The sequence below is a fragment of the Schistocerca cancellata genome, chromosome 9 (assembly GCF_023864275.1).
Source record: "Schistocerca cancellata isolate TAMUIC-IGC-003103 chromosome 9, iqSchCanc2.1, whole genome shotgun sequence".
NCBI lineage: Eukaryota > Metazoa > Arthropoda > Insecta > Orthoptera > Acrididae > Schistocerca > Schistocerca cancellata.
Genome location: NC_064634.1, coordinates 521,434,207 through 521,452,785, shown reverse-complemented (window position 1 = coordinate 521,452,785; position 18,579 = coordinate 521,434,207). Strand labels below are relative to the sequence as shown.

Here is an 18,579-nt window from a genome sequence, read left to right as displayed (position 1 = left end):
AACTACGCAGACACCTGGTGTGAGGCGAGGCGAGGCGAGGCGAGGCGAGGCGAGGCGAGGAAGCCCACATCGCTACCAGTGGGCCCTCCAGCACGACACTGCCGCACCCCGCACAGGCCCTCCGCTGAACACCAGGGACAAGATGCGTCCTCCGCTAGTGTCGAAGGCTGACCGCGCCCAGCGAATGACAGGGGGTGCAACGAGCAGCAGTGCGTCCCACACACGCGGCGGTGCGCCCGCCAATTCGGCCATCACTCTGCTGGGACGCCGGGCGCGCCTCCCCGCGCCGTCCTCGAGGAACTGGCGGTTGCGAAAGGAAGCGCTTTTGTCAAATGCGGCCGAAAACTAACATTTTGTGTGTTGGGAGAAAAGCCGAACGCGAATTCTGCCGTGCTCCTCTATTAGAGAGCGCCAACGGCCATACCATGATGAATACACCGGTTCTCGTCCGATCACCGAAGTTAAGCATCATCTGGCCCGGCTAGTACTTGGATGGGTGACCGCCTGGGAAACCCGGGTGCTGTTGGCTCCCTTCCTGTTTTTTTTTTTTGTTATGTCGATAGCCCAATTTTCAAACTACCTTTCTGCTGTGACAAAGATGCTTCCTTAAGCCTTTTAAACTACTGTAATGGTACGAAAATGCAGTAATTAACTCAGTTTGAGGGAGAATGTGCTAACCAAGTTTGCCAAGAAGACTTTGAAAACGACAAAACAGTACGAATCGGCAGGTGATTTCTGAAATACGTCACCGCCTATTGTTGTGTAGGAGTGTAGAGTTCCAAATTTGATTTGTAACCACGAATTTATTCCTTAGTCGTCTCGTCTCGTCTCGTCTCGTCTCGTCCCGCAGACGTTTGTCGTGCTTGCGCTGTCATATGGACCACGACCCGAGCGGCAGCGAGCGGCAGTCGAGCAAAGTCGGGACAAGTCGGGACGGGGACAGGGACAGGGATAGGAATGGTGCGAATGCACTGCAAACTACGCAGACACCTGGTGTGAGGCGAGGCGAGGCGAGGCGAGGCGAGGCGAGGAAGCCCACATCGCTACCAGTGGGCCCTCCTGCACGACACTGCCGCACCCCGCACAGGCCCTCCGCTGAACACCAGGGACAAGATGCGTCCTCCGCTAGTGTCGAAGGCTGCACGCGCCCAGCGAATGACAGGGGGTGCAACGAGCAGCAGTGCGTCTCACACACGCGGCGGTGCGCCCGCCAATTCGGCCGTCACTCTGCTGGGACGCCGGGCGCGCCTCCCCGCGCCGTCCTCGAGGAACTGGCGGTTGCGGAAGGAAGCGCTTTCGTCAAATGCGGCCGAAAACTAACATTTTGTGTGGTGGGAGATAAGCCGAACGCGAATTCTGCCGTGCTCCTACATTAGATGAGCGCCAACGGCCATACCATGATGAATACACCGGTTCTCGTCCGATCACCGAAGTTAAGCATCATCGGGCCCGGCTAGTACTTGGATGGGTGACCGCCTGGGAAACCCGGGTGCTGTTGGCTCCCTTCCTGTTTTTTTTTTTTTGTTATGTCGCCAGCCCAATTTTCAAACTACCTTTCTGTTGTGACAAAGATGCTTCCTTAAGCCTTTTAAACTACTGTAATGGTACGAAAATGCAGTAATTAACTCAGTTTGAGGGAGAATGTGCTAACCAAGTTTGCCAAGAAGACTTTGAAAACGACAAAACAGTACGAATCGGCAGGTGATTTCTGAAATACGTCACCGCCTATTGTTGTGTAGGAGTTTAGAGTTCCGAATTTGATTTGTAACCACGAATTTATTCCTTAGTCGTCTCGTCTCGTCTCGTCTCGTCTCGTCCCGCAGACGTTTGTCGTGCTTGCGCTGTCATATGGACCACGACCCGAGCGGCAGCGAGCGGCAGTCGAGCAAAGTCGGGACAAGTCGGGACGGGGACAGGGACAGGGATAGGAATGGTGCGAATGCACTGCAAACTACGCAGACACCTGGTGTGAGGCGAGGCGAGGCGAGGCGAGGCGAGGCGAGGCGAGGAAGCCCACATCGCTACCAGTGGGCCCTCCTGCACGACACTGCCGCACCCCGCACAGGCCCTCCGCTGAACACCAGGGACAAGATGCGTCCTCCGCTAGTGTCGAAGGCTGCACGCGCCCAGCGAATGACAGGGGGTGCAACGAGCAGCAGTGCGTCTCACACACGCGGCGGTGCGCCCGCCAATTCGGCCGTCACTCTGCTGGGACGCCGGGCGCGCCTCCCCGCGCCGTCCTCGAGGAACTGGCGGTTGCGGAAGGAAGCGCTTTCGTCAAATGCGGCCGAAAACTAACATTTTGTGTGGTGGGAGATAAGCCGAACGCGAATTCTGCCGTGCTCCTACATTAGATGAGCGCCAACGGCCATACCATGATGAATACACCGGTTCTCGTCCGATCACCGAAGTTAAGCATCATCTGGCCCGGCTAGTACTTGGATGGGTGACCGCCTGGGAAACCCGGGTGCTGTTGGCTCCCTTCCTGTTTTTTTTTTTTGTTATGTCGATAGCCCAATTTTCAAACTACCTTTCTGCTGTGACAAAGATGCTTCCTTAAGCCTTTTAAACTACTGTAATGGTACGAAAATGCAGTAATTAACTCAGTTTGAGGGAGAATGTGCTAACCAAGTTTGCCAAGAAGACTTTGAAAACGACAAAACAGTACGAATCGGCAGGTGATTTCTGAAATACGTCACCGCCTATTGTTGTGTAGGAGTGTAGAGTTCCAAATTTGATTTGTAACCACGAATTTATTCCTTAGTCGTCTCGTCTCGTCTCGTCTCGTCTCGTCCCGCAGACGTTTGTCGTGCTTGCGCTGTCATATGGACCACGACCCGAGCGGCAGCGAGCGGCAGTCGAGCAAAGTCGGGACAAGTCGGGACGGGGACAGGGACAGGGATAGGAATGGTGCGAATGCACTGCAAACTACGCAGACACCTGGTGTGAGGCGAGGCGAGGCGAGGCGAGGCGAGGCGAGGAAGCCCACATCGCTACCAGTGGGCCCTCCTGCACGACACTGCCGCACCCCGCACAGGCCCTCCGCTGAACACCAGGGACAAGATGCGTCCTCCGCTAGTGTCGAAGGCTGCACGCGCCCAGCGAATGACAGGGGGTGCAACGAGCAGCAGTGCGTCTCACACACGCGGCGGTGCGCCCGCCAATTCGGCCGTCACTCTGCTGGGACGCCGGGCGCGCCTCCCCGCGCCGTCCTCGAGGAACTGGCGGTTGCGGAAGGAAGCGCTTTCGTCAAATGCGGCCGAAAACTAACATTTTGTGTGGTGGGAGATAAGCCGAACGCGAATTCTGCCGTGCTCCTACATTAGATGAGCGCCAACGGCCATACCATGATGAATACACCGGTTCTCGTCCGATCACCGAAGTTAAGCATCATCGGGCCCGGCTAGTACTTGGATGGGTGACCGCCTGGGAAACCCGGGTGCTGTTGGCTCCCTTCCTGTTTTTTTTTTTGTTATGTCGCCAGCCCAATTTTCAAACTACCTTTCTGTTGTGACAAAGATGCTTCCTTAAGCCTTTTAAACTACTGTAATGGTACGAAAATGCAGTAATTAACTCAGTTTGAGGGAGAATGTGCTAACCAAGTTTGCCAAGAAGACTTTGAAAACGACAAAACAGTACGAATCGGCAGGTGATTTCTGAAATACGTCACCGCCTATTGTTGTGTAGGAGTTTAGAGTTCCGAATTTGATTTGTAACCACGAATTTATTCCTTAGTCGTCTCGTCTCGTCTCGTCTCGTCTCGTCCCGCAGACGTTTGTCGTGCTTGCGCTGTCATATGGACCACGACCCGAGCGGCAGCGAGCGGCAGTCGAGCAAAGTCGGGACAAGTCGGGACGGGGACAGGGACAGGGATAGGAATGGTGCGAATGCACTGCAAACTACGCAGACACCTGGTGTGAGGCGAGGCGAGGCGAGGCGAGGCGAGGCGAGGCGAGGAAGCCCACATCGCTACCAGTGGGCCCTCCAGCACGACACTGCCGCACCCCGCACAGGCCCTCCGCTGAACACCAGGGACAAGATGCGTCCTCCGCTAGTGTCGAAGGCTGACCGCGCCCAGCGAATGACAGGGGGTGCAACGAGCAGCAGTGCGTCCCACACACGCGGCGGTGCGCCCGCCAATTCGGCCGTCACTCTGCTGGGACGCCGGGCGCGCCTCCCCGCGCCGTCCTCGAGGAACTGGCGGTTGCGAAAGGAAGCGCTTTTGTCAAATGCGGCCGAAAACTAACATTTTGTGTGTTGGGAGAAAAGCCGAACGCGAATTCTGCCGTGCTCCTCTATTAGAGAGCGCCAACGGCCATACCATGATGAATACACCGGTTCTCGTCCGATCACCGAAGTTAAGCATCATCTGGCCCGGCTAGTACTTGGATGGGTGACCGCCTGGGAAACCCGGGTGCTGTTGGCTCCCTTCCTGTTTTTTTTTTTTGTTATGTCGATAGCCCAATTTTCAAACTACCTTTCTGCTGTGACAAAGATGCTTCCTTAAGCCTTTTAAACTACTGTAATGGTACGAAAATGCAGTAATTAACTCAGTTTGAGGGAGAATGTGCTAACCAAGTTTGCCAAGAAGACTTTGAAAACGACAAAACAGTACGAATCGGCAGGTGATTTCTGAAATACGTCACCGCCTATTGTTGTGTAGGAGTGTAGAGTTCCAAATTTGATTTGTAACCACGAATTTATTCCTTAGTCGTCTCGTCTCGTCTCGTCTCGTCTCGTCCCGCAGACGTTTGTCGTGCTTGCGCTGTCATATGGACCACGACCCGAGCGGCAGCGAGCGGCAGTCGAGCAAAGTCGGGACAAGTCGGGACGGGGACAGGGACAGGGATAGGAATGGTGCGAATGCACTGCAAACTACGCAGACACCTGGTGTGAGGCGAGGCGAGGCGAGGCGAGGCGAGGCGAGGAAGCCCACATCGCTACCAGTGGGCCCTCCTGCACGACACTGCCGCACCCCGCACAGGCCCTCCGCTGAACACCAGGGACAAGATGCGTCCTCCGCTAGTGTCGAAGGCTGCACGCGCCCAGCGAATGACAGGGGGTGCAACGAGCAGCAGTGCGTCTCACACACGCGGCGGTGCGCCCGCCAATTCGGCCGTCACTCTGCTGGGACGCCGGGCGCGCCTCCCCGCGCCGTCCTCGAGGAACTGGCGGTTGCGGAAGGAAGCGCTTTCGTCAAATGCGGCCGAAAACTAACATTTTGTGTGGTGGGAGATAAGCCGAACGCGAATTCTGCCGTGCTCCTACATTAGATGAGCGCCAACGGCCATACCATGATGAATACACCGGTTCTCGTTCGATCACCGAAGTTAAGCATCATCGGGCCCGGCTAGTACTTGGATGGGTGACCGCCTGGGAAACCCGGGTGCTGTTGGCTCCCTTCCTGTTTTTTTTTTTTGTTATGTCGCCAGCCCAATTTTCAAACTACCTTTCTGTTGTGACAAAGATGCTTCCTTAAGCCTTTTAAACTACTGTAATGGTACGAAAATGCAGTAATTAACTCAGTTTGAGGGAGAATGTGCTAACCAAGTTTGCCAAGAAGACTTTGAAAACGACAAAACAGTACGAATCGGCAGGTGATTTCTGAAATACGTCACCGCCTATTGTTGTGTAGGAGTTTAGAGTTCCGAATTTGATTTGTAACCACGAATTTATTCCTTAGTCGTCTCGTCTCGTCTCGTCTCGTCTCGTCCCGCAGACGTTTGTCGTGCTTGCGCTGTCATATGGACCACGACCCGAGCGGCAGCGAGCGGCAGTCGAGCAAAGTCGGGACAAGTCGGGACGGGGACAGGGACAGGGATAGGAATGGTGCGAATGCACTGCAAACTACGCAGACACCTGGTGTGAGGCGAGGCGAGGCGAGGCGAGGCGAGGCGAGGCGAGGAAGCCCACATCGCTACCAGTGGGCCCTCCAGCACGACACTGCCGCACCCCGCACAGGCCCTCCGCTGAACACCAGGGACAAGATGCGTCCTCCGCTAGTGTCGAAGGCTGACCGCGCCCAGCGAATGACAGGGGGTGCAACGAGCAGCAGTGCGTCCCACACACGCGGCGGTGCGCCCGCCAATTCGGCCGTCACTCTGCTGGGACGCCGGGCGCGCCTCCCCGCGCCGTCCTCGAGGAACTGGCGGTTGCGAAAGGAAGCGCTTTCGTCAAATGCGGCCGAAAACTAACATTTTGTGTGTTGGGAGAAAAGCCGAACGCGAATTCTGCCGTGCTCCTTTATTAGAGAGCGCCAACGGCCATACCATGATGAATACACCGGTTCTCGTCCGATCACCGAAGTTAAGCATCATCTGGCCCGGCTAGTACTTGGATGGGTGACCGCCTGGGAAACCCGGGTGCTGTTGGCTCCCTTCCTGTTTTTTTTTTTTTTGTTATGTCGCCAGCCCAATTTTCAAACTACCTTTCTGCTGTGACAAAGATGCTTCCTTAAGCCTTTTAAACTACTGTAATGGTACGAAAATGCAGTAATTAACTCAGTTTGAGGGAGAATGTGCTAACCAAGTTTGCCAAGAAGACTTTGAAAACGACAAAACAGTACGAATCGGCAGGTGATTTCTGAAATACGTCACCGCCTATTGTTGTGTAGGAGTGTAGAGTTCCAAATTTGATTTGTAACCACGAATTTATTCCTTAGTCGTCTCGTCTCGTCTCGTCTCGTCTCGTCCCGCAGACGTTTGTCGTGCTTGCGCTGTCATATGGACCACGACCCGAGCGGCAGCGAGCGGCAGTCGAGCAAAGTCGGGACAAGTCGGGACGGGGACAGGGACAGGGATAGGAATGGTGCGAATGCACTGCAAACTACGCAGACACCTGGTGTGAGGCGAGGCGAGGCGAGGCGAGGCGAGGCGAGGAAGCCCACATCGCTACCAGTGGGCCCTCCTGCACGACACTGCCGCACCCCGCACAGGCCCTCCGCTGAACACCAGGGACAAGATGCGTCCTCCGCTAGTGTCGAAGGCTGCACGCGCCCAGCGAATGACAGGGGGTGCAACGAGCAGCAGTGCGTCTCACACACGCGGCGGTGCGCCCGCCAATTCGGCCGTCACTCTGCTGGGACGCCGGGCGCGCCTCCCCGCGCCGTCCTCGAGGAACTGGCGGTTGCGGAAGGAAGCGCTTTCGTCAAATGCGGCCGAAAACTAACATTTTGTGTGGTGGGAGATAAGCCGAACGCGAATTCTGCCGTGCTCCTACATTAGATGAGCGCCAACGGCCATACCATGATGAATACACCGGTTCTCGTCCGATCACCGAAGTTAAGCATCATCGGGCCCGGCTAGTACTTGGATGGGTGACCGCCTGGGAAACCCGGGTGCTGTTGGCTCCCTTCCTGTTTTTTTTTTTTTGTTATGTCGCCAGCCCAATTTTCAAACTACCTTTCTGTTGTGACAAAGATGCTTCCTTAAGCCTTTTAAACTACTGTAATGGTACGAAAATGCAGTAATTAACTCAGTTTGAGGGAGAATGTGCTAACCAAGTTTGCCAAGAAGACTTTGAAAACGACAAAACAGTACGAATCGGCAGGTGATTTCTGAAATACGTCACCGCCTATTGTTGTGTAGGAGTTTAGAGTTCCGAATTTGATTTGTAACCACGAATTTATTCCTTAGTCGTCTCGTCTCGTCTCGTCTCGTCTCGTCCCGCAGACGTTTGTCGTGCTTGCGCTGTCATATGGACCACGACCCGAGCGGCAGCGAGCGGCAGTCGAGCAAAGTCGGGACAAGTCGGGACGGGGACAGGGACAGGGATAGGAATGGTGCGAATGCACTGCAAACTACGCAGACACCTGGTGTGAGGCGAGGCGAGGCGAGGCGAGGCGAGGCGAGGCGAGGAAGCCCACATCGCTACCAGTGGGCCCTCCAGCACGACACTGCCGCACCCCGCACAGGCCCTCCGCTGAACACCAGGGACAAGATGCGTCCTCCGCTAGTGTCGAAGGCTGACCGCGCCCAGCGAATGACAGGGGGTGCAACGAGCAGCAGTGCGTCCCACACACGCGGCGGTGCGCCCGCCAATTCGGCCGTCACTCTGCTGGGACGCCGGGCGCGCCTCCCCGCGCCGTCCTCGAGGAACTGGCGGTTGCGAAAGGAAGCGCTTTTGTCAAATGCGGCCGAAAACTAACATTTTGTGTGTTGGGAGAAAAGCCGAACGCGAATTCTGCCGTGCTCCTCTATTAGAGAGCGCCAACGGCCATACCATGATGAATACACCGGTTCTCGTCCGATCACCGAAGTTAAGCATCATCTGGCCCGGCTAGTACTTGGATGGGTGACCGCCTGGGAAACCCGGGTGCTGTTGGCTCCCTTCCTGTTTTTTTTTTTTGTTATGTCGATAGCCCAATTTTCAAACTACCTTTCTGCTGTGACAAAGATGCTTCCTTAAGCCTTTTAAACTACTGTAATGGTACGAAAATGCAGTAATTAACTCAGTTTGAGGGAGAATGTGCTAACCAAGTTTGCCAAGAAGACTTTGAAAACGACAAAACAGTACGAATCGGCAGGTGATTTCTGAAATACGTCACCGCCTATTGTTGTGTAGGAGTGTAGAGTTCCAAATTTGATTTGTAACCACGAATTTATTCCTTAGTCGTCTCGTCTCGTCTCGTCTCGTCTCGTCCCGCAGACGTTTGTCGTGCTTGCGCTGTCATATGGACCACGACCCGAGCGGCAGCGAGCGGCAGTCGAGCAAAGTCGGGACAAGTCGGGACGGGGACAGGGACAGGGATAGGAATGGTGCGAATGCACTGCAAACTACGCAGACACCTGGTGTGAGGCGAGGCGAGGCGAGGCGAGGCGAGGCGAGGCGAGGAAGCCCACATCGCTACCAGTGGGCCCTCCTGCACGACACTGCCGCACCCCGCACAGGCCCTCCGCTGAACACCAGGGACAAGATGCGTCCTCCGCTAGTGTCGAAGGCTGCACGCGCCCAGCGAATGACAGGGGGTGCAACGAGCAGCAGTGCGTCTCACACACGCGGCGGTGCGCCCGCCAATTCGGCCGTCACTCTGCTGGGACGCCGGGCGCGCCTCCCCGCGCCGTCCTCGAGGAACTGGCGGTTGCGGAAGGAAGCGCTTTCGTCAAATGCGGCCGAAAACTAACATTTTGTGTGGTGGGAGATAAGCCGAACGCGAATTCTGCCGTGCTCCTACATTAGATGAGCGCCAACGGCCATACCATGATGAATACACCGGTTCTCGTCCGATCACCGAAGTTAAGCATCATCGGGCCCGGCTAGTACTTGGATGGGTGACCGTCTGGGAAACCCGGGTGCTGTTGGCTCCCTTCCTGTTTTTTTTTTTTGTTATGTCGCCAGCCCAATTTTCAAACTACCTTTCTGTTGTGACAAAGATGCTTCCTTAAGCCTTTTAAACTACTGTAATGGTACGAAAATGCAGTAATTAACTCAGTTTGAGGGAGAATGTGCTAACCAAGTTTGCCAAGAAGACTTTGAAAACGACAAAACAGTACGAATCGGCAGGTGATTTCTGAAATACGTCACCGCCTATTGTTGTGTAGGAGTTTAGAGTTCCGAATTTGATTTGTAACCACGAATTTATTCCTTAGTCGTCTCGTCTCGTCTCGTCTCGTCTCGTCCCGCAGACGTTTGTCGTGCTTGCGCTGTCATATGGACCACGACCCGAGCGGCAGCGAGCGGCAGTCGAGCAAAGTCGGGACAAGTCGGGACGGGGACAGGGACAGGGATAGGAATGGTGCGAATGCACTGCAAACTACGCAGACACCTGGTGTGAGGCGAGGCGAGGCGAGGCGAGGCGAGGCGAGGCGAGGAAGCCCACATCGCTACCAGTGGGCCCTCCAGCACGACACTGCCGCACCCCGCACAGGCCCTCCGCTGAACACCAGGGACAAGATGCGTCCTCCGCTAGTGTCGAAGGCTGACCGCGCCCAGCGAATGACAGGGGGTGCAACGAGCAGCAGTGCGTCCCACACACGCGGCGGTGCGCCCGCCAATTCGGCCGTCACTCTGCTGGGACGCCGGGCGCGCCTCCCCGCGCCGTCCTCGAGGAACTGGCGGTTGCGAAAGGAAGCGCTTTCGTCAAATGCGGCCGAAAACTAACATTTTGTGTGTTGGGAGAAAAGCCGAACGCGAATTCTGCCGTGCTCCTTTATTAGAGAGCGCCAACGGCCATACCATGATGAATACACCGGTTCTCGTCCGATCACCGAAGTTAAGCATCATCTGGCCCGGCTAGTACTTGGATGGGTGACCGCCTGGGAAACCCGGGTGCTGTTGGCTCCCTTCCTGTTTTTTTTTTTTGTTATGTCGATAGCCCAATTTTCAAACTACCTTTCTGCTGTGACAAAGATGCTTCCTTAAGCCTTTTAAACTACTGTAATGGTACGAAAATGCAGTAATTAACTCAGTTTGAGGGAGAATGTGCTAACCAAGTTTGCCAAGAAGACTTTGAAAACGACAAAACAGTACGAATCGGCAGGTGATTTCTGAAATACGTCACCGCCTATTGTTGTGTAGGAGTGTAGAGTTCCAAATTTGATTTGTAACCACGAATTTATTCCTTAGTCGTCTCGTCTCGTCTCGTCTCGTCTCGTCCCGCAGACGTTTGTCGTGCTTGCGCTGTCATATGGACCACGACCCGAGCGGCAGCGAGCGGCAGTCGAGCAAAGTCGGGACAAGTCGGGACGGGGACAGGGACAGGGATAGGAATGGTGCGAATGCACTGCAAACTACGCAGACACCTGGTGTGAGGCGAGGCGAGGCGAGGCGAGGCGAGGCGAGGAAGCCCACATCGCTACCAGTGGGCCCTCCTGCACGACACTGCCGCACCCCGCACAGGCCCTCCGCTGAACACCAGGGACAAGATGCGTCCTCCGCTAGTGTCGAAGGCTGCACGCGCCCAGCGAATGACAGGGGGTGCAACGAGCAGCAGTGCGTCTCACACACGCGGCGGTGCGCCCGCCAATTCGGCCGTCACTCTGCTGGGACGCCGGGCGCGCCTCCCCGCGCCGTCCTCGAGGAACTGGCGGTTGCGGAAGGAAGCGCTTTCGTCAAATGCGGCCGAAAACTAACATTTTGTGTGGTGGGAGATAAGCCGAACGCGAATTCTGCCGTGCTCCTACATTAGATGAGCGCCAACGGCCATACCATGATGAATACACCGGTTCTCGTCCGATCACCGAAGTTAAGCATCATCGGGCCCGGCTAGTACTTGGATGGGTGACCGCCTGGGAAACCCGGGTGCTGTTGGCTCCCTTCCTGTTTTTTTTTTTTGTTATGTCGCCAGCCCAATTTTCAAACTACCTTTCTGTTGTGACAAAGATGCTTCCTTAAGCCTTTTAAACTACTGTAATGGTACGAAAATGCAGTAATTAACTCAGTTTGAGGGAGAATGTGCTAACCAAGTTTGCCAAGAAGACTTTGAAAACGACAAAACAGTACGAATCGGCAGGTGATTTCTGAAATACGTCACCGCCTATTGTTGTGTAGGAGTTTAGAGTTCCGAATTTGATTTGTAACCACGAATTTATTCCTTAGTCGTCTCGTCTCGTCTCGTCTCGTCTCGTCCCGCAGACGTTTGTCGTGCTTGCGCTGTCATATGGACCACGACCCGAGCGGCAGCGAGCGGCAGTCGAGCAAAGTCGGGACAAGTCGGGACGGGGACAGGGACAGGGATAGGAATGGTGCGAATGCACTGCAAACTACGCAGACACCTGGTGTGAGGCGAGGCGAGGCGAGGCGAGGCGAGGCGAGGCGAGGAAGCCCACATCGCTACCAGTGGGCCCTCCAGCACGACACTGCCGCACCCCGCACAGGCCCTCCGCTGAACACCAGGGACAAGATGCGTCCTCCGCTAGTGTCGAAGGCTGACCGCGCCCAGCGAATGACAGGGGGTGCAACGAGCAGCAGTGCGTCCCACACACGCGGCGGTGCGCCCGCCAATTCGGCCGTCACTCTGCTGGGACGCCGGGCGCGCCTCCCCGCGCCGTCCTCGAGGAACTGGCGGTTGCGAAAGGAAGCGCTTTTGTCAAATGCGGCCGAAAACTAACATTTTGTGTGTTGGGAGAAAAGCCGAACGCGAATTCTGCCGTGCTCCTCTATTAGAGAGCGCCAACGGCCATACCATGATGAATACACCGGTTCTCGTCCGATCACCGAAGTTAAGCATCATCTGGCCCGGCTAGTACTTGGATGGGTGACCGCCTGGGAAACCCGGGTGCTGTTGGCTCCCTTCCTGTTTTTTTTTTTTGTTATGTCGATAGCCCAATTTTCAAACTACCTTTCTGCTGTGACAAAGATGCTTCCTTAAGCCTTTTAAACTACTGTAATGGTACGAAAATGCAGTAATTAACTCAGTTTGAGGGAGAATGTGCTAACCAAGTTTGCCAAGAAGACTTTGAAAACGACAAAACAGTACGAATCGGCAGGTGATTTCTGAAATACGTCACCGCCTATTGTTGTGTAGGAGTGTAGAGTTCCAAATTTGATTTGTAACCACGAATTTATTCCTTAGTCGTCTCGTCTCGTCTCGTCTCGTCTCGTCCCGCAGACGTTTGTCGTGCTTGCGCTGTCATATGGACCACGACCCGAGCGGCAGCGAGCGGCAGTCGAGCAAAGTCGGGACAAGTCGGGACGGGGACAGGGACAGGGATAGGAATGGTGCGAATGCACTGCAAACTACGCAGACACCTGGTGTGAGGCGAGGCGAGGCGAGGCGAGGCGAGGCGAGGAAGCCCACATCGCTACCAGTGGGCCCTCCTGCACGACACTGCCGCACCCCGCACAGGCCCTCCGCTGAACACCAGGGACAAGATGCGTCCTCCGCTAGTGTCGAAGGCTGCACGCGCCCAGCGAATGACAGGGGGTGCAACGAGCAGCAGTGCGTCTCACACACGCGGCGGTGCGCCCGCCAATTCGGCCGTCACTCTGCTGGGACGCCGGGCGCGCCTCCCCGCGCCGTCCTCGAGGAACTGGCGGTTGCGGAAGGAAGCGCTTTCGTCAAATGCGGCCGAAAACTAACATTTTGTGTGGTGGGAGATAAGCCGAACGCGAATTCTGCCGTGCTCCTACATTAGATGAGCGCCAACGGCCATACCATGATGAATACACCGGTTCTCGTTCGATCACCGAAGTTAAGCATCATCGGGCCCGGCTAGTACTTGGATGGGTGACCGCCTGGGAAACCCGGGTGCTGTTGGCTCCCTTCCTGTTTTTTTTTTTTTTGTTATGTCGCCAGCCCAATTTTCAAACTACCTTTCTGTTGTGACAAAGATGCTTCCTTAAGCCTTTTAAACTACTGTAATGGTACGAAAATGCAGTAATTAACTCAGTTTGAGGGAGAATGTGCTAACCAAGTTTGCCAAGAAGACTTTGAAAACGACAAAACAGTACGAATCGGCAGGTGATTTCTGAAATACGTCACCGCCTATTGTTGTGTAGGAGTTTAGAGTTCCGAATTTGATTTGTAACCACGAATTTATTCCTTAGTCGTCTCGTCTCGTCTCGTCTCGTCTCGTCCCGCAGACGTTTGTCGTGCTTGCGCTGTCATATGGACCACGACCCGAGCGGCAGCGAGCGGCAGTCGAGCAAAGTCGGGACAAGTCGGGACGGGGACAGGGACAGGGATAGGAATGGTGCGAATGCACTGCAAACTACGCAGACACCTGGTGTGAGGCGAGGCGAGGCGAGGCGAGGCGAGGCGAGGCGAGGAAGCCCACATCGCTACCAGTGGGCCCTCCAGCACGACACTGCCGCACCCCGCACAGGCCCTCCGCTGAACACCAGGGACAAGATGCGTCCTCCGCTAGTGTCGAAGGCTGACCGCGCCCAGCGAATGACAGGGGGTGCAACGAGCAGCAGTGCGTCCCACACACGCGGCGGTGCGCCCGCCAATTCGGCCGTCACTCTGCTGGGACGCCGGGCGCGCCTCCCCGCGCCGTCCTCGAGGAACTGGCGGTTGCGAAAGGAAGCGCTTTCGTCAAATGCGGCCGAAAACTAACATTTTGTGTGTTGGGAGAAAAGCCGAACGCGAATTCTGCCGTGCTCCTTTATTAGAGAGCGCCAACGGCCATACCATGATGAATACACCGGTTCTCGTCCGATCACCGAAGTTAAGCATCATCTGGCCCGGCTAGTACTTGGATGGGTGACCGCCTGGGAAACCCGGGTGCTGTTGGCTCCCTTCCTGTTTTTTTTTTTTTTGTTATGTCGCCAGCCCAATTTTCAAACTACCTTTCTGCTGTGACAAAGATGCTTCCTTAAGCCTTTTAAACTACTGTAATGGTACGAAAATGCAGTAATTAACTCAGTTTGAGGGAGAATGTGCTAACCAAGTTTGCCAAGAAGACTTTGAAAACGACAAAACAGTACGAATCGGCAGGTGATTTCTGAAATACGTCACCGCCTATTGTTGTGTAGGAGTGTAGAGTTCCAAATTTGATTTGTAACCACGAATTTATTCCTTAGTCGTCTCGTCTCGTCTCGTCTCGTCTCGTCCCGCAGACGTTTGTCGTGCTTGCGCTGTCATATGGACCACGACCCGAGCGGCAGCGAGCGGCAGTCGAGCAAAGTCGGGACAAGTCGGGACGGGGACAGGGACAGGGATAGGAATGGTGCGAATGCACTGCAAACTACGCAGACACCTGGTGTGAGGCGAGGCGAGGCGAGGCGAGGCGAGGCGAGGAAGCCCACATCGCTACCAGTGGGCCCTCCTGCACGACACTGCCGCACCCCGCACAGGCCCTCCGCTGAACACCAGGGACAAGATGCGTCCTCCGCTAGTGTCGAAGGCTGCACGCGCCCAGCGAATGACAGGGGGTGCAACGAGCAGCAGTGCGTCTCACACACGCGGCGGTGCGCCCGCCAATTCGGCCGTCACTCTGCTGGGACGCCGGGCGCGCCTCCCCGCGCCGTCCTCGAGGAACTGGCGGTTGCGGAAGGAAGCGCTTTCGTCAAATGCGGCCGAAAACTAACATTTTGTGTGGTGGGAGATAAGCCGAACGCGAATTCTGCCGTGCTCCTACATTAGATGAGCGCCAACGGCCATACCATGATGAATACACCGGTTCTCGTCCGATCACCGAAGTTAAGCATCATCGGGCCCGGCTAGTACTTGGATGGGTGACCGCCTGGGAAACCCGGGTGCTGTTGGCTCCCTTCCTGTTTTTTTTTTTGTTATGTCGCCAGCCCAATTTTCAAACTACCTTTCTGTTGTGACAAAGATGCTTCCTTAAGCCTTTTAAACTACTGTAATGGTACGAAAATGCAGTAATTAACTCAGTTTGAGGGAGAATGTGCTAACCAAGTTTGCCAAGAAGACTTTGAAAACGACAAAACAGTACGAATCGGCAGGTGATTTCTGAAATACGTCACCGCCTATTGTTGTGTAGGAGTTTAGAGTTCCGAATTTGATTTGTAACCACGAATTTATTCCTTAGTCGTCTCGTCTCGTCTCGTCTCGTCTCGTCCCGCAGACGTTTGTCGTGCTTGCGCTGTCATATGGACCACGACCCGAGCGGCAGCGAGCGGCAGTCGAGCAAAGTCGGGACAAGTCGGGACGGGGACAGGGACAGGGATAGGAATGGTGCGAATGCACTGCAAACTACGCAGACACCTGGTGTGAGGCGAGGCGAGGCGAGGCGAGGCGAGGCGAGGCGAGGAAGCCCACATCGCTACCAGTGGGCCCTCCAGCACGACACTGCCGCACCCCGCACAGGCCCTCCGCTGAACACCAGGGACAAGATGCGTCCTCCGCTAGTGTCGAAGGCTGACCGCGCCCAGCGAATGACAGGGGGTGCAACGAGCAGCAGTGCGTCCCACACACGCGGCGGTGCGCCCGCCAATTCGGCCGTCACTCTGCTGGGACGCCGGGCGCGCCTCCCCGCGCCGTCCTCGAGGAACTGGCGGTTGCGAAAGGAAGCGCTTTTGTCAAATGCGGCCGAAAACTAACATTTTGTGTGTTGGGAGAAAAGCCGAACGCGAATTCTGCCGTGCTCCTCTATTAGAGAGCGCCAACGGCCATACCATGATGAATACACCGGTTCTCGTCCGATCACCGAAGTTAAGCATCATCTGGCCCGGCTAGTACTTGGATGGGTGACCGCCTGGGAAACCCGGGTGCTGTTGGCTCCCTTCCTGTTTTTTTTTTTTGTTATGTCGATAGCCCAATTTTCAAACTACCTTTCTGCTGTGACAAAGATGCTTCCTTAAGCCTTTTAAACTACTGTAATGGTACGAAAATGCAGTAATTAACTCAGTTTGAGGGAGAATGTGCTAACCAAGTTTGCCAAGAAGACTTTGAAAACGACAAAACAGTACGAATCGGCAGGTGATTTCTGAAATACGTCACCGCCTATTGTTGTGTAGGAGTTTAGAGTTCCGAATTTGATTTGTAACCACGAATTTATTCCTTAGTCGTCTCGTCTCGTCTCGTCTCGTCTCGTCCCGCAGACGTTTGTCGTGCTTGCGCTGTCATATGGACCACGACCCGAGCGGCAGCGAGCGGCAGTCGAGCAAAGTCGGGACAAGTCGGGACGGGGACAGGGACAGGGATAGGAATGGTGCGAATGCACTGCAAACTACGCAGACACCTGGTGTGAGGCGAGGCGAGGCGAGGCGAGGCGAGGCGAGGCGAGGAAGCCCACATCGCTACCAGTGGGCCCTCCAGCACGACACTGCCGCACCCCGCACAGGCCCTCCGCTGAACACCAGGGACAAGATGCGTCCTCCGCTAGTGTCGAAGGCTGACCGCGCCCAGCGAATGACAGGGGGTGCAACGAGCAGCAGTGCGTCCCACACACGCGGCGGTGCGCCCGCCAATTCGGCCGTCACTCTGCTGGGACGCCGGGCGCGCCTCCCCGCGCCGTCCTCGAGGAACTGGCGGTTGCGAAAGGAAGCGCTTTCGTCAAATGCGGCCGAAAACTAACATTTTGTGTGTTGGGAGAAAAGCCGAACGCGAATTCTGCCGTGCTCCTTTATTAGAGAGCGCCAACGGCCATACCATGATGAATACACCGGTTCTCGTCCGATCACCGAAGTTAAGCATCATCTGGCCCGGCTAGTACTTGGATGGGTGACCGCCTGGGAAACCCGGGTGCTGTTGGCTCCCTTCCTGTTTTTTTTTTTTGTTATGTCGCCAGCCCAATTTTCAAACTACCTTTCTGTTGTGACAAAGATGCTTCCTTAAGCCTTTTAAACTACTGTAATGGTACGAAAATGCAGTAATTAACTCAGTTTGAGGAGAATGTGCTAACCAAGTTTGCCAAGAAGACTTTGAAAACGACAAAACAGTACGAATCGGCAGGTGATTTCTGAAATACGTCACCGCCTATTGTTGTGTAGGAGTGTAGAGTTCCAAATTTGATTTGTAACCACGAATTTATTCCTTAGTCGTCTCGTCTCGTCTCGTCTCGTCTCGTCCCGCAGACGTTTGTCGTGCTTGCGCTGTCATATGGACCACGACCCGAGCGGCAGCGAGCGGCAGTCGAGCAAAGTCGGGACAAGTCGGGACGGGGACAGGGACAGGGATAGGAATGGTGCGAATGCACTGCAAACTACGCAGACACCTGGTGTGAGGCGAGGCGAGGCGAGGCGAGGCGAGGCGAGGAAGCCCACATCGCTACCAGTGGGCCCTCCTGCACGACACTGCCGCACCCCGCACAGGCCCTCCGCTGAACACCAGGGACAAGATGCGTCCTCCGCTAGTGTCGAAGGCTGCACGCGCCCAGCGAATGACAGGGGGTGCAACGAGCAGCAGTGCGTCTCACACACGCGGCGGTGCGCCCGCCAATTCGGCCGTCACTCTGCTGGGACGCCGGGCGCGCCTCCCCGCGCCGTCCTCGAGGAACTGGCGGTTGCGGAAGGAAGCGCTTTCGTCAAATGCGGCCGAAAACTAACATTTTGTGTGGTGGGAGATAAGCCGAACGCGAATTCTGCCGTGCTCCTACATTAGATGAGCGCCAACGGCCATACCATGATGAATACACCGGTTCTCGTCCGATCACCGAAGTTAAGCATCATCGGGCCCGGCTAGTACTTGGATGGGTGACCGCCTGGGAAACCCGGGTGCTGTTGGCTCCCTTCCTGTTTTTTTTTTTTGTTATGTCGCCAGCCCAATTTTCAAACTACCTTTCTGTTGTGACAAAGATGCTTCCTTAAGCCTTTTAAACTACTGTAATGGTACGAAAATGCAGTAATTAACTCAGTTTGAGGGAGAATGTGCTAACCAAGTTTGCCAAGAAGACTTTGAAAACGACAAAACAGTACGAATCGGCAGGTGATTTCTGAAATACGTCACCGCCTATTGTTGTGTAGGAGTTTAGAGTTCCGAATTTGATTTGTAACCACGAATTTATTCCTTAGTCGTCTCGTCTCGTCTCGTCTCGTCTCGTCCCGCAGACGTTTGTCGTGCTTGCGCTGTCATATGGACCACGACCCGAGCGGCAGCGAGCGGCAGTCGAGCAAAGTCGGGACAAGTCGGGACGGGGACAGGGACAGGGATAGGAATGGTGCGAATGCACTGCAAACTACGCAGACACCTGGTGTGAGGCGAGGCGAGGCGAGGCGAGGCGAGGCGAGGCGAGG

General features: G+C 55.4%; 19 non-coding genes across 19 annotated transcripts; all 19 read left to right on the top strand.

Annotated features, from left to right (window-relative positions):
* Nucleotides 1-410: 410 nt before the first annotated feature.
* On the top strand, nt 411-529 carry LOC126101856 (5S ribosomal RNA). Its single transcript, XR_007522568.1, has one exon. It is a non-coding gene; the product is annotated as a 5S ribosomal RNA (ribosomal RNA).
* An 853-nt stretch (nt 530-1,382) lies between these two features.
* Nucleotides 1,383-1,501, top strand: LOC126102610 (5S ribosomal RNA). The gene has a single exon (XR_007522897.1). It is a non-coding gene; the product is annotated as a 5S ribosomal RNA (ribosomal RNA).
* An 859-nt stretch (nt 1,502-2,360) lies between these two features.
* LOC126101854 (5S ribosomal RNA) lies at nt 2,361-2,479 on the top strand. The gene has a single exon (XR_007522567.1). It is a non-coding gene; the product is annotated as a 5S ribosomal RNA (ribosomal RNA).
* An 853-nt stretch (nt 2,480-3,332) lies between these two features.
* Nucleotides 3,333-3,451, top strand: LOC126102609 (5S ribosomal RNA). The gene has a single exon (XR_007522896.1). It is a non-coding gene; the product is annotated as a 5S ribosomal RNA (ribosomal RNA).
* An 856-nt stretch (nt 3,452-4,307) lies between these two features.
* LOC126101853 (5S ribosomal RNA) lies at nt 4,308-4,426 on the top strand. The gene has a single exon (XR_007522566.1). It is a non-coding gene; the product is annotated as a 5S ribosomal RNA (ribosomal RNA).
* Nucleotides 4,427-5,279: 853 nt separating this feature from the next.
* LOC126102831 (5S ribosomal RNA) lies at nt 5,280-5,398 on the top strand. The gene has a single exon (XR_007523094.1). It is a non-coding gene; the product is annotated as a 5S ribosomal RNA (ribosomal RNA).
* Nucleotides 5,399-6,255: 857 nt separating this feature from the next.
* On the top strand, nt 6,256-6,374 carry LOC126101852 (5S ribosomal RNA). The gene has a single exon (XR_007522565.1). It is a non-coding gene; the product is annotated as a 5S ribosomal RNA (ribosomal RNA).
* Nucleotides 6,375-7,229: 855 nt separating this feature from the next.
* LOC126102607 (5S ribosomal RNA) lies at nt 7,230-7,348 on the top strand. The gene has a single exon (XR_007522895.1). It is a non-coding gene; the product is annotated as a 5S ribosomal RNA (ribosomal RNA).
* Nucleotides 7,349-8,206: 858 nt separating this feature from the next.
* Nucleotides 8,207-8,325, top strand: LOC126101851 (5S ribosomal RNA). Its single transcript, XR_007522564.1, has one exon. It is a non-coding gene; the product is annotated as a 5S ribosomal RNA (ribosomal RNA).
* Nucleotides 8,326-9,183: 858 nt separating this feature from the next.
* LOC126102832 (5S ribosomal RNA) lies at nt 9,184-9,302 on the top strand. The gene has a single exon (XR_007523095.1). It is a non-coding gene; the product is annotated as a 5S ribosomal RNA (ribosomal RNA).
* An 857-nt stretch (nt 9,303-10,159) lies between these two features.
* On the top strand, nt 10,160-10,278 carry LOC126101849 (5S ribosomal RNA). The gene has a single exon (XR_007522562.1). It is a non-coding gene; the product is annotated as a 5S ribosomal RNA (ribosomal RNA).
* Nucleotides 10,279-11,131: 853 nt separating this feature from the next.
* Nucleotides 11,132-11,250, top strand: LOC126102606 (5S ribosomal RNA). Its single transcript, XR_007522894.1, has one exon. It is a non-coding gene; the product is annotated as a 5S ribosomal RNA (ribosomal RNA).
* An 857-nt stretch (nt 11,251-12,107) lies between these two features.
* Nucleotides 12,108-12,226, top strand: LOC126101848 (5S ribosomal RNA). Its single transcript, XR_007522561.1, has one exon. It is a non-coding gene; the product is annotated as a 5S ribosomal RNA (ribosomal RNA).
* An 853-nt stretch (nt 12,227-13,079) lies between these two features.
* On the top strand, nt 13,080-13,198 carry LOC126102830 (5S ribosomal RNA). Its single transcript, XR_007523093.1, has one exon. It is a non-coding gene; the product is annotated as a 5S ribosomal RNA (ribosomal RNA).
* An 859-nt stretch (nt 13,199-14,057) lies between these two features.
* LOC126101847 (5S ribosomal RNA) lies at nt 14,058-14,176 on the top strand. Its single transcript, XR_007522560.1, has one exon. It is a non-coding gene; the product is annotated as a 5S ribosomal RNA (ribosomal RNA).
* Nucleotides 14,177-15,031: 855 nt separating this feature from the next.
* On the top strand, nt 15,032-15,150 carry LOC126102605 (5S ribosomal RNA). The gene has a single exon (XR_007522893.1). It is a non-coding gene; the product is annotated as a 5S ribosomal RNA (ribosomal RNA).
* An 856-nt stretch (nt 15,151-16,006) lies between these two features.
* LOC126101846 (5S ribosomal RNA) lies at nt 16,007-16,125 on the top strand. The gene has a single exon (XR_007522559.1). It is a non-coding gene; the product is annotated as a 5S ribosomal RNA (ribosomal RNA).
* An 857-nt stretch (nt 16,126-16,982) lies between these two features.
* Nucleotides 16,983-17,101, top strand: LOC126101845 (5S ribosomal RNA). Its single transcript, XR_007522558.1, has one exon. It is a non-coding gene; the product is annotated as a 5S ribosomal RNA (ribosomal RNA).
* Nucleotides 17,102-17,953: 852 nt separating this feature from the next.
* Nucleotides 17,954-18,072, top strand: LOC126102604 (5S ribosomal RNA). The gene has a single exon (XR_007522892.1). It is a non-coding gene; the product is annotated as a 5S ribosomal RNA (ribosomal RNA).
* Nucleotides 18,073-18,579: the final 507 nt, after the last annotated feature.